Genomic DNA, 12442 nt, shown 5'->3' on the forward strand with positions numbered 1-12442 from the left:
ATAGGTCAAAGATTGTTCTCTAAAGTGCCAACTTTTCACCCCCGACTCCTGTTTTGTAACTTTTTGGGAAAGAGTTTCTAACTCCCTGATGTTTTTGTAGATTCCTATTAAGGAGATAGTACATTAATTATCACGTTCTTGGTGGATTCTCACTGCAGTTATTATCTCCCGCCTGTCACTAGATTATATCTTTGTTCTCTTGGCATCGTCCGTTTGTCCTAGCCTCCTGCCCACCCTTGTATTTGCCCCCTCCCCTCTGTATTTGCTGATAAAACACCATATGATTACACAGTCACGCGGTTTTGCTCTTTTTACACAGAAATACTATCCAAGTTGCGAATACACAAATATATTTTGGATGGCTATCAGGTCATTTGGGAAGTAAAGAACGTAACAGGACATTTGGATTGATAGTAAGTCAATAAAACAGAACGTTATATTCCTGTTCCATCCTCACTTTACCATTCCTGCATGACAATCATTAATAAAATCCTACACTGACAATTCATTGATCTTGAATCTACAACATGAATATCTCCGGCAACCCTGCATTGTCTTAAAGGGGTCAATCCATTTGGACAATCTCTTTTTGTTATAAGGGTCCCCCAAAAATAAGCTGATCACTGGGTTTCTTGCCGCTGGGACCCCCAGTGATCTGCTGTAATCTGTAGGGGAGCCCGGCAGCAAGTAATCAATTCCCGTGCAGCACCACCACAGGGGAAATTAAGTATTACATGGTGCCCAATGAAATCAATAGGCTTTCGATTTAATGCTTGGACATTTTGGGTACTCCAGAGAGAGAGAGAGAATGAGAGAAAGAATAATGGATGCCTCTCGAAGGGAGTTGTGAGCCTGTGTGATCGTCAAAAGAAGGTTGTCATTGAATGACAGCAAGCCGAGATCTTGAAAATTCAATCAAGACAACCCCTGTAAATGTGCTCTAATATGGAATTCATAGAGGCCATGTCATAGAGGGGTTCCGCAGCTTGGGATTTTCCCTATATAATATAGCAGCAAGGGCATATATACCATAGCCAGACCATGTGGGTGCTGGGGACCCTTGGAGAGAGGGGACCTAACTCTAAATTGGTCCCATCCAATTTGCAACTTTCCCGCACCAGAAGAAATGCATTGTTAGCAAGTAAATGGGGACATTTCAAAATGGTCATAAAATGGTTATGGAGGAGTAAACAAATATTAGGCTCTTCTGTCCCGGGTGGCAAAAAATGGGAACATAGTGGGGCCCTTCAAAATGATCAGTTCCCCCTGCCAATATCAGTTGATTGCCAGGGAGGCTACAAGAGAGGGTTGTCCTCACCGTTTAATTTCGACTTTTTCTTATTTTATCTTTATTTGTTGTTGTGTGTTCTCATCCAAGGTCTCCAGTTCATGAAAACATTGATTTCTCTTTCATCTGTTGTATATTTGTTTGTAGTTTTTGCCAGGAACTAGACCAGAAAAAGGGAAAGAAATACACAGAAATAAGTTTACTTTGTGTTTTTGTGTTGTTTTCTACTTTTATTTTTCTTGGCACAGCTCTATATGATCTCCGTGGCATTGGCTGCGGACTTAGGTGGTTATAAATGGACATATGCATATCTTGTATGGATCCTGAGTTACAGAATGCTTTATACTCCAGAGCTGCATTCACAATTATGCTGGTTGTTATTGAATACCGTCAACAAGCTTGTTGAGGGAGCTGCCCCTAATAGTTTAGCAGAGCTTCATCTTGGCTCCCAGGCAATGAGGGTGACCCTTACGTCATGTGTTTTTACTATACTAAGTTCACATTTAAAGAGCTTCTGTGCCCAGTTTCGCCTACAAAAACAAGGAATAGTTTTTGATATTTTTTACCATAAAAATTGTTAGCTGGTACCCCAATGCCAATCTTTTAAGATCTAGCATGAGGACTATGCCCCATTGATGCTGGCTCCAAAGTGACGTCACATCATACAGTTAAATGACAAAAAAATCTGTCTGGCTGTGGTTACTACTGGTGATAGCTTCCTGCTTATGGATTTATACAGCCACCTTTGAACTCAGTGGTAGCCATACAAATCTTTATGCAGTTAGCTATCAGTGGGATCCATACAAATCTTTATGCAGTTAGCTATCAGTGGGATCCATACAAATCTTTATGCAGTTAGCTATCAGTGGGAGCTATACAGATCTATATGTAGTTAGTTCTCAATGGGAGGTATACAAATCTTTATGCAGTTAGCTCTCAGTGGGAGCTATACAAATCTATATGCAGTTAGCTCTCAGTGGGAGCTATACAAATCTATATGTAGTTAGTTCTCAATGGGAGCTATACAAATCTTTATGCACTTAGCTCTCAGTGGGAGCTGTACAAATCTTTATACAGTTAGCTCTCAGTGGGAGCTGTACAAATCTATATACAGTTAGCTCTCAGTGGGAGCTATACAAATCTTTATGCAGTTAGCTCTCATTAGGAGCTATACAAAGCTTTATGCAGTTCGCTCTCAGTGGGAGCTATAAAAATCTTTATGCAGTTAGCTCTCAGTGGGAGCTATACAAATCTTTATGCAGTTAGCACTCAGTGGGAGCTATACAAATCTTTATGAAGTTAGCTCTTAGTGTGAGCTATACAAATCTTTATGCAGTTAGCTCTCAGTGGGAGCTATACAAATCTTTATGCAGTTAGCTCTCAGTGGGAGCTATACAAATCTTTATGCAGTTAGCTCTCAGTGGGAGCTATACAAATCTTTATGCAGTTAGCACTCAGTGGGAGCTATACAAATCTTTATGAAGTTAGCTCTCAGTGTGAGCTATGCAAATCTTTATGCAGTTAGCGATCAGTGGGAGCTATGCAAATCTTTATGCAGTTAGCGATCAGTGGGAGCTATACAAATCTTTATGCAGTTCTCTCTCAATGGGAGCTATACAAATCTATATGCAGTTAGTTCTCAATGGGAGCTATACAAATCTTTATGCAGTTAGTTCTCAGTGGGAGCTATACAAATTTATATGCAGTTAGTTCTCAATGGGAGCTATACAAATCTTTATGCAGTTAGCTCTCAGTGGGAGCTATACAAATCTATATACAGTTAGCTCTCAGTGGGAGCTATGCAAATCTTTATGCAGTTAGCTCTCAGTGGGAGCTATGCAAAGCTTTATGCAGTTCGCTCTCAGTGGGAGCTATAAAAATCTTTATGCAGTTAGCTCTCAGTGGGAGCTATACAAATATATATACAGTTAGCTCTCAGTGGGAGCTATGCAAATCTTTATGCAGTTAGCTCTCAGTGGGAGCTATACAAAGCTTTATGCAGTTCGCTCTCAGTGGGAGCTATAAAAATCTTTATGCAGTTAGCTCTCAGTGGGAGTTATGCAAATCTGTATGCAGTTAGCGCTCAGTGGGAGCTATACAAATCTGTATGCAGTTAGCGCTCAATGGGAGCTATACAAATCTTTATGCAGTTATCTCTCAGTGGGAGCTATACAAATCTTTATGCAGTTAGCTCTCAGTGGGAGCTATACAAATCTTTATGCAGTTAGCTCTCAGTGGGAGCTATACAAATCTTTATGCAGTTAGCTCTCAGTGGGAGCTATACAAATCTATATACAGTTAGCTCTCAGTGGGAGCTATGCAAATCTTTATGCAGTTAGCTCTCAGTGGAAGCTGTTTTTGTGGAAAGAAAGCAGTTAATGTTCAGAGCCTGTCCAGATTATCAGCAGGTCATCAATGTACCGGAAATATGCTAGAGGTTTAGTTGCGCAGGTTGATAAAAACTCGTCCTCTAGTTTGGCCATGAACAGGTTAGCATATTCTGGTCAAATTCTGCTACCCATAGCACTACCCATACATTGCAGATATATGTCTTTGTCAAATGAAAAATAATTGTGATGGAGTACGAACCTGATGAGTGGTAGGGCTGGCACTGTCGCTAGATTGTTCTTTAGAAGAAGGTGTTGACATGCGGCTATGCCATCCTCATGGGGGGTGTTAGAATACAGAGACTCCACATCCATAGTTGCCAATATTGTTCTCTCTGGTAGTGGACCTAGGGCTGAGGGTTTGCAGAGGACGTCTGTAGTGACCTGGACATAACTGGGTGTGCACCTCACCAAGGGCTTTAGAAGATTTTCCACCCAGCCAGAAATATTCTCAGTTAAAGTCCCAACGCCTGAAATGATTTGTCTCCCTGGATTGCCTTCTTTATGTATTTTGGGTAACCTGTAGAATGTTCCCATTCTGGGATTGTCTGGTATAAGGTCCAGTACACTGTCTGGCACAGCGTTAAAACTATTGATGATAGGTGTATTGTTTGGTGGGGTCTTCATTAAGGAGGCTATGTCACCACATTATAAGTGGCCTATATTGTACATGATGTGATCGGCGCTGTAATGTAGATTACAGCAGAGTTTTTTATTTAGAAAAATTATAATTTTTGACTGTTATGACCTATATTAGCTTTATGCTAATGACTTTCTCAATGGACAACTGGGCGTGTTTTACTATATGGCCAAGTGGGCATTGTACAGAGGAGTGTATGACGCTGACCAATCAGTGACCAATCAGCGTCATACACTTCTCTCCATTCATTTACACAGCAAATAGCGATATAGCTATATCGCTATGTGCAGCCGCATACACACACTATAACGTTACTGCAGTGTCCTGACAATGAATAGACATTACCTCCAGCCAGGACGGGATGTCTATTCAGAATCCTGACACTAATGTAGCGTCTGTGTGAGACTACAGCACAGCACAGCGAGATCTCGCTGTAAATGGCAGTTTACAGCGTAACCTCGCGAGACGACGCCTGCTATGCTGTAACTCACAGAGAAGTGCAGAGAAGTGGTCATGATTCTGAATACACATCCCGTTCTGGCTGGAGGTAATGTCTATTCACTGTCAGGACACTTCAGTAACGTTAGTGTTTGTGTATGTGGCTGCACATAGCGATATAGCTATATCGCTATGTGCTGTGTAAATGAATGGAGAGAAGTGTATGACACTGATTGGTCACTGATTGGTCAGTGTCATACACTCCTCTGTACAATGCCCACTTGGCCAAAAATGAAAACACGCCCAGTTGTCCATTGAGAAAGGCATTAGCATAAAGCTAATATAGGTCATAACTCCGTCAAAAATGATTATTTTTCTAAATAAAAAACACTGCTGTAATCTACATTACAGCGCCGATCATATTATGTACAATATAGGCCACTTATAATCTGGCGACAGAGCCTCTTTAAGCAGGTTGTAGTATTTTTTGTCTGAGAGTCGTCTGTGTGCCTCCTGGATGTAGTCAGATGTATTCAGCATTACTACAGCGCCTCCTTTATCAGCGAGTTTGATGATGATGATGATGTCTTTGTTGGATTTGAGTAATTTTGTGGCGTTCCTTTCCTCCGTGCTGAGATTGTGTGTTACTTTGTGCTGTTGGTCTAAGATCTCAGATATAACTTTTTTTCTGAAATGTAGTAATCCAGGGTTGGATTGTATTCAGGTTGTGGGGTCCAGTTTGTCGTCTTCTTCTTTCTTGAGGTTTCTTTTCCCATCCCGGCTTGTGATGTCATATCTGTTTTGTCAGTAAAGAATTCTTTCCGCCGCAATCTGCGGAAGTCTTCCTCCACGTCACTGCAAAACTGGGCTCTGTCAAGTGGTTTAGTGGGACAAAATGTAAGTCCTTTAGACAGAACATTCATTTCCATTTTGCTAGGTTCATACTGAGAGAGGTTTACAACAGAGGACGCTATATCCAAATGGTTATGTTGCTTTTTCAGTTGGATTCCTGATCATGAGGCCTTTGGGGATAAGAGTCTCCTTTTTGCATCTAGTTAGGAAGAATATGTCACTATTCAGTTGTGCCAGTTTCTTCAGTAGGTTTGTAAGATCCATCTGTGTTCGTAAAAATGGAGGATACCCCAATGTACCGAAGTACAGTAAATGTACTGTTCATGGCCAAACTAGAGGACAAGTTTTTATTAACCTGCGCAACTAAACCTCGAGCGTATTTCCTAATTTGAGAAGTTTGAGGAAAAAACAGATTTTCCCTGGCGCTGCTAACTGGTAAAACCCTTCTTGAGTAATGAGGATTTGAAACAAGCAAATGTAATATCAGATATTGTTTTAATTACTACGCGTTTCAAGGCCGGACCGGCCTCTTCATCAGGTAAAATACAAATGCTATGCATATTTCCGGTCCATTGATGACAAGCTGATAATCTGGACAGGCTCTGAACATGAACTGCTTTCTTTCCAGAAAAACTTTAACAAGTTCCATCCTAATATCAAACTCTCTCTCAACTACTCTACATCTCAAATACATTTCCTGGACATGACCATATACATGAGAGACAATACCATACAAACCACTATCTACTGAGACAAACGGAAACCATTCGCACCAGATCCGTCACCATTGAAATAAATGGTGATGGAAACGGAAACCTCTGGTTTCCGTTTGTGTCAGCCAGAGCTCCGTTTCCAACGGAAAGCTCCAACGGTACGTCGGAATGGAGCCCTGATGCAGATGTGAACGAAGCTTCACACCTGGAATTATGAGCCACTACATGGACACATGTTACATCCCCCAAAATACTGACTACAGATCCCTTATCTCCTAAGTCATCACCCCTATAATCTCAGTTTTATGGGCCCGGCTTATCTTAATGATGTATCACCTCATGTACTAATTGTCTTTGGGTAACATCTTAAATGTTGTGCTTTTTTCTAAGTCATTCATTTGTAAACTGCCTGAAGAAGGAGCCTGTGTGCTCTGAAAACCGCATATAGAACTTTTATGGTTAGCCAATAAAGGTCTCATACAGTACCTACTATACTTTTGTCTTTTTTGACACAAAAGTATTTAACATTGCATAGTGGGAGCTATACAAATCTTTATGCAGTTAGCACTCAGTGGGAGCTGTTATGCAGTTAACTCTCAGTTAATATACAAATCTTTACACAGTTAGTTCCGTTTAGTGGTGGCAGCGGACAAGCAAAATGTAACGATTTAACTTGGCAAACAGGGGACTCAGCGCTCCATCTAAGCAAAACAGATTCAGGCACTATGAAGGTATATGATGCAGTGTGGCAGTGGGCCCTTGGGCAGTTCTGGATTACCCAAATAGTCCACCTCTTCCTTACAGAATGCAAATCAGAAGAGCAAGCCCTGCAGACACATTCAGGCAGCTGAAAATGTTAGGAGATTCCTGCTCTGAAGCCTGTGAATGCAGTTCTGGACTATAACACAGCTTGTAACACAGAATCAGAATTGCAATATATTTACAAAGTTACTCATTCTATACACAAACTGTCAAAGGGTAATTGTTATATGTTATTTGCAGAAGAGTGGACAATTGGTTTAATAAAGCCCAAAAGATAATAAACTCTAATGTTTGTTTTTATTCTGTTTAGCTTGGTTTGTTTGTCATGGGTTCCCTGGATGAATAGTTTCATTAAGTAGACATTTTTACTTTCAACAGACTGTAAAATCCCCATTCTACCACTAGATGTCACTAGAGGTTTATAACTTTTAATGACGATCGCTGATCACAAATTTGCATTAGCGAAGCTCTGATAACTTTATGCGTCTCCTATGTTGTGGAGTTAATGGTCCTTGAATCCAATCGACTTTTACCTGTTTTATGTTCTGAATAAACACGACTGTTTGGAAACAGGAGCGAGTCAATCCGAAGGGACTTTCCGCTTAATATCACTACTACAAATACTTATACACATCATCGGATACTGTTACTGAACATCCAGATTTTAAGAATTTGTTCCTTGAATTGTAGCAACTTTTTAGGCTTTGTTCACACTTGTGTTGTGGATTCCGTTCATAACTGATTTGTGGTACGACAGATACCACTGGACCCGACGAACCCCGGTACCTTACTTTGGGGTCTGTAGGGTTCCGGAATGGGCCCTGCATACAGCACTATTTTTCCTGTCAAATATGATGGAACTGCTGAGAGAGACTCTGAATGGAGCCTCTGACGGCAGTGTGAACAGAGCCCTGCACTTTTTGCCACATGATAATTAATCTAAAAGAGGACCTGTCACCTGCCCAAAAAATTGCAGCTGACATCTCAGATGTCATCGTTAGATTGCCGACACCTCACAGATTCTGGCGCTATTTTTTTCTATTAGCCCCCACTGTTCCTGAGACATTGATACATTAGTTTTGTTGCCCGATATGCAAACAAGGCCATTGACCTTCTAATTGGTGGTCAACACCGCCCTCTTGACAGTCAAAGGATTTATTTGCATATTGGGCACCAAAAGTAATGGCACCGATATCTCAGGTATGTTGGGCACTAGAAGAAAAAAAAAACGTCAGAATCTGAGGTGCCAGCAATCTAAATGAGATGTAAACTGCTGATTGTTTAGCGAACGCCGCTGTGTAGGGAAGAATTGTGAAGATTCCTCAGCGCTAAATCAACACTACAACACATTCATTATCAGGAAATTTCTAGAAAATGACATCACTTTCTGATCGGTGAAGGCCCAATTGCTTGGAAGGCATCCGATCAGAAAGTGATGGCATATCGTAGCGAAATGCCATCACTTTCAATGATTGGAAAACCCCTTTGAGGCCTTATGCACACGGTCGTGCCCATAATCATGGCCCGTTATTGCGAGCACGCCGGCCGCCAACAGCCACGGGCAGTCGCCCGCATTTTTGGCCCGTGCTCCCATACAAAGTATGGGAGCACGGACCGTAAAAAGCAATAGATAGGACATGTCCTATCTTTTGTGGTAAACTTCTATGGCCCGGACACCATCCCGTAACTAAATGGGTAGGTGTCTGTGAACCATAGAAGTCAACGCGTCCATAATTACGGACGATTATTACGGTCGTGTGCATGTGGCCTAAGACAAACCTTTTCCTGATGCCCTATTAGGACATATGGATGTCATGGTGTGGGGGGGGGGGGGGGGGTCCTTTGCCACTTCTATAGGAGGTTGGTGACATCGAACTGCACCTTCGGCAAGTGTAGGTTCCCAAAGGGTGTTGAATCGTTGCTTGGATGGGGTTTGTATTTAGGTGCAGACCAACTTCCCTCTCCATCTACTGCTAACCCAACATTCAGTGTTGATGTTGGGGCCAGTTAATAGGTTGATAATCCAAAATTGTGAAGTACTTGGACTTGGGAGGTATGCCCTTTGAGGGTGGGCAAGGCCCCCTTTTAATATAATAAATCATCCATGAACTTGGATTAATTGTCAAATGACCAAATGATGAATCCATCTCAGCCCTATAGCTCTGGCTTTCTCGTAGTATATAGAGCTGATGTTTGCCCCCTCTCACTTGCACTGCTACCGATGATAGTTACTGAGGGCGACTTGTCTTTGATGATAACTCTTTGAAAAACACTGAGAATTAGATTAGATGTATACGAGACATTTTGCCCTCCCTTTTTCCCTCTCGGCTATTTCTCAACAACTAGGACGCAGATGGGGTTCCAGTTGGTCTGTCTGCTGGCCGTATTTTTGCTCGCTCTCGAAAAGCGAAGAGTTTTATGTTTGAAAAGCCACTCCACATTCTTAAGTGTGCGCAAGCACAGAGCCGCTGCTTTCTTCTTCTGGACACCGCCAACACTCGCCTCTTCAGACATTCTTTCATGAAGGCTCATCTTAAGAAGTGATGTTTTCCAGCTCTCCTCACCATCACTGTCCCCTCCACCGCCTGTGCTTTTCTCCACTTTTTACTCCAGTTTCCGATTGTAAAATGCAAGACACAGTGCATTATATTATCCTGAGGGCTGTGATGTTTTGGTCAACCGCGCATTATATATGTATCAGATATTGAGTCACCAGGTCTGGATTTATGAGGAGATAAAGGTATCTTCTGCCTGTATAGGGGCAACATTTATAAACCTACCCACACTGATGCCCTGAATGAAATTCTCTTGCCAATGGTGTACATGGAAGAGATGGCAACCCATTGTAAAGCTGGGTTCTTTATTATGAATCTTGAGTTTGCCATCCATGACCGAAACACCTAGTGTTTGTTTGTACCCCCCCCCCCACACTGTTTCCATGATACTTTGGACAGTCCTCCACACCCTCTGGAGAGGGGTGTCCTGCACAGGTTCTCTCCATCCAGTAGCAACAAGAATGGGAGCAAACAGGGCTGTGCCCTTCTCGCCAAGGACCACACAGTGCCTGCATGTTCTGCCTCCATGGTATGTACGCACTTGGCTTTTAGTACTTGGCAAACAACTGGTTCCCTTTTGGCCTTTATTGGCCTCTCTCGGTTGGCTATATTGAAATCAGTGGTTGTTCATGACCAGCCATTGCTGGCTTACAAAATGAGCAAGTGCATCAGGTGTGCCCCCGGTCCTGGCCCCCACCAATCACATATTTAGTTAAGGGTTAGAGTTAAAAGAAATTGGAAGATTCTTAAACCGGAGTGGAGAACCCCTGTAGAGTTATTAGCTGGTAGGGTACTTCTTCGACTTATGCTTGTAGAATGTTCAAGACTTCACAATATGGACGTGAAGTGTTTCTTTTCGTGTATATTGATCATTTTAGCAGTGCCTCAATCATACGTGACCTTACGAAACGTGGTAAATCCACAAATATTTTTTCAAAACTCGAAGACGCCTCTTCCCTGCGCTGTTGATTTGTTTCCTATGTCCTAAACCTGTGGTGTGTGATCTTTCTGTTTGCTAGGGTAACCCAGGTTCTCCTGTGGCCAGCACAACATGGATCATATACCCTTTTCTTTAGACCTGAGGTCTAGGGGAAGGTAAAATAATTTTCATGCAATCTCTCAATACAAACCATTAGTTTTGAGAAGCACATACATACATACAAACAAACAAACAAACAAACAGTGTCTACCAAAATCTCCTTATAAACCATGCTTACCACCATGTTGACCACATAAACAATGCCTGATAGTATCCCCCATAAACAGGGCTATCCACCATGTTGCCCACATGAACAGTCCCTGCCAGCTTCCCCTATAAACTGTGCGTGCCATTACGTTGCTTACAATAACAGTTCCCGCCAGCTTCCCCCTCACCAGTGCTTGCCCCCACATTGCCCACATGAATAGCCCATAAAGAGTGCTTGCCACCACATTGCCCACAGACATTTGCTGCCAGCTTTTCCCCATAAACAGTGTTTGCCACCACATTGCACACATGAACTGTCTCTGCCAGTTCCCCCCATTTAGGACCTGTTCACATCTGCGTTGGAGGCTCCGTAAAAGACCTGAAATAATAGCACAGCATACTGCGCTATTGTTTCCGGTAAAAACCATGGTCAACGTGACAAAAACTTAACGGAACCCATTAAAGTCAATAGGTTCAGTCGGGCACTGATGGTTCCCGTCATACAACAGAATCAATTTGTTGTTTGGCTTCTCTGATGGAGGTGAACAATGGAAATACTGACGCAGATGTTAACAGGCCCTATCAATGCTTGCCACAATATTGCGCCCATGAACAGTCCCTGCCAGTTTCCGCCATATAGAGTGATTACGACCAAGTTACCCACATAGTCAGTTCCGGCCAGCTACCCTCATAAACAGTGTTTGCCACCACATTGTCCATATAAATAGTCCCTGCCAGATGCCCCTCTAAGCCATGCCTGCCAGTTGCTTTCTTACACAGAGCCTGCCAGCTGCCTCCATGAACAGTGCCTGCCAACTGCCCCATAAACAGTGTATGTTATGTTGCTCCCATAAACAGTACCAGCCAGCTAACCTTATAAACAGTATCTGCCATGATGCCGCCATAAAAGTGCCTTCTAGCTGTGTTTCAGTACCCTCACCACATGCCATAACAGATCCCAAGCCATACTTATCTCTTCACGTTCCTGTACCATCTCCGAAAAGCTTGATACAATACAATTGAGTTGGTTTACTGGCTTAGATCCCTAGGGCACCATGACCTAAATGCCCAGTGCTAAAAACACCACTGTGAGCAACAAATAAATAAATCAATGATCTAACTAAATAAGTATAAATCTTCCAATCCCTAAAATGAACATACCACCATTTCTCTATATATCATATTACCATAGGCTCATGCCTACTTTGCCTACATGGCACACAGCTCTCACTATCTCCCGTAAATATAAAAAGACATGTTTAAGGGTATTAAGAGTATTTATACATTGGCGTTGTATGTGTGCTCACAGTAAACATAGATAGCAATGCTTGAGACATGCATGAAGCTTATATACATATGTTCCTGTAGATGCAGGCAATCTCAGGACGGAAATATAGATGGCGGCTTTCAAATCCACTTCTCCAATCAGGCAAACAAAGGGATTAAAGTCAGTGGGCAGATGAGGCCCTTTATCTGTGAACAAGCTGATAGCAGCAATTACACGAAGGGACAGAAACCTTTTAAGGTAGCTACGAAGGCCATAAACATGGAGAATATTATCTATTTGCACAGTTCTGCGTTTGGGCACGTGAAACACCTGGTTAAGGGTCTGAACATCACA

This window comes from Rhinoderma darwinii, chromosome 13 (assembly GCF_050947455.1).
Source record: "Rhinoderma darwinii isolate aRhiDar2 chromosome 13, aRhiDar2.hap1, whole genome shotgun sequence".
NCBI lineage: Eukaryota > Metazoa > Chordata > Amphibia > Anura > Rhinodermatidae > Rhinoderma > Rhinoderma darwinii.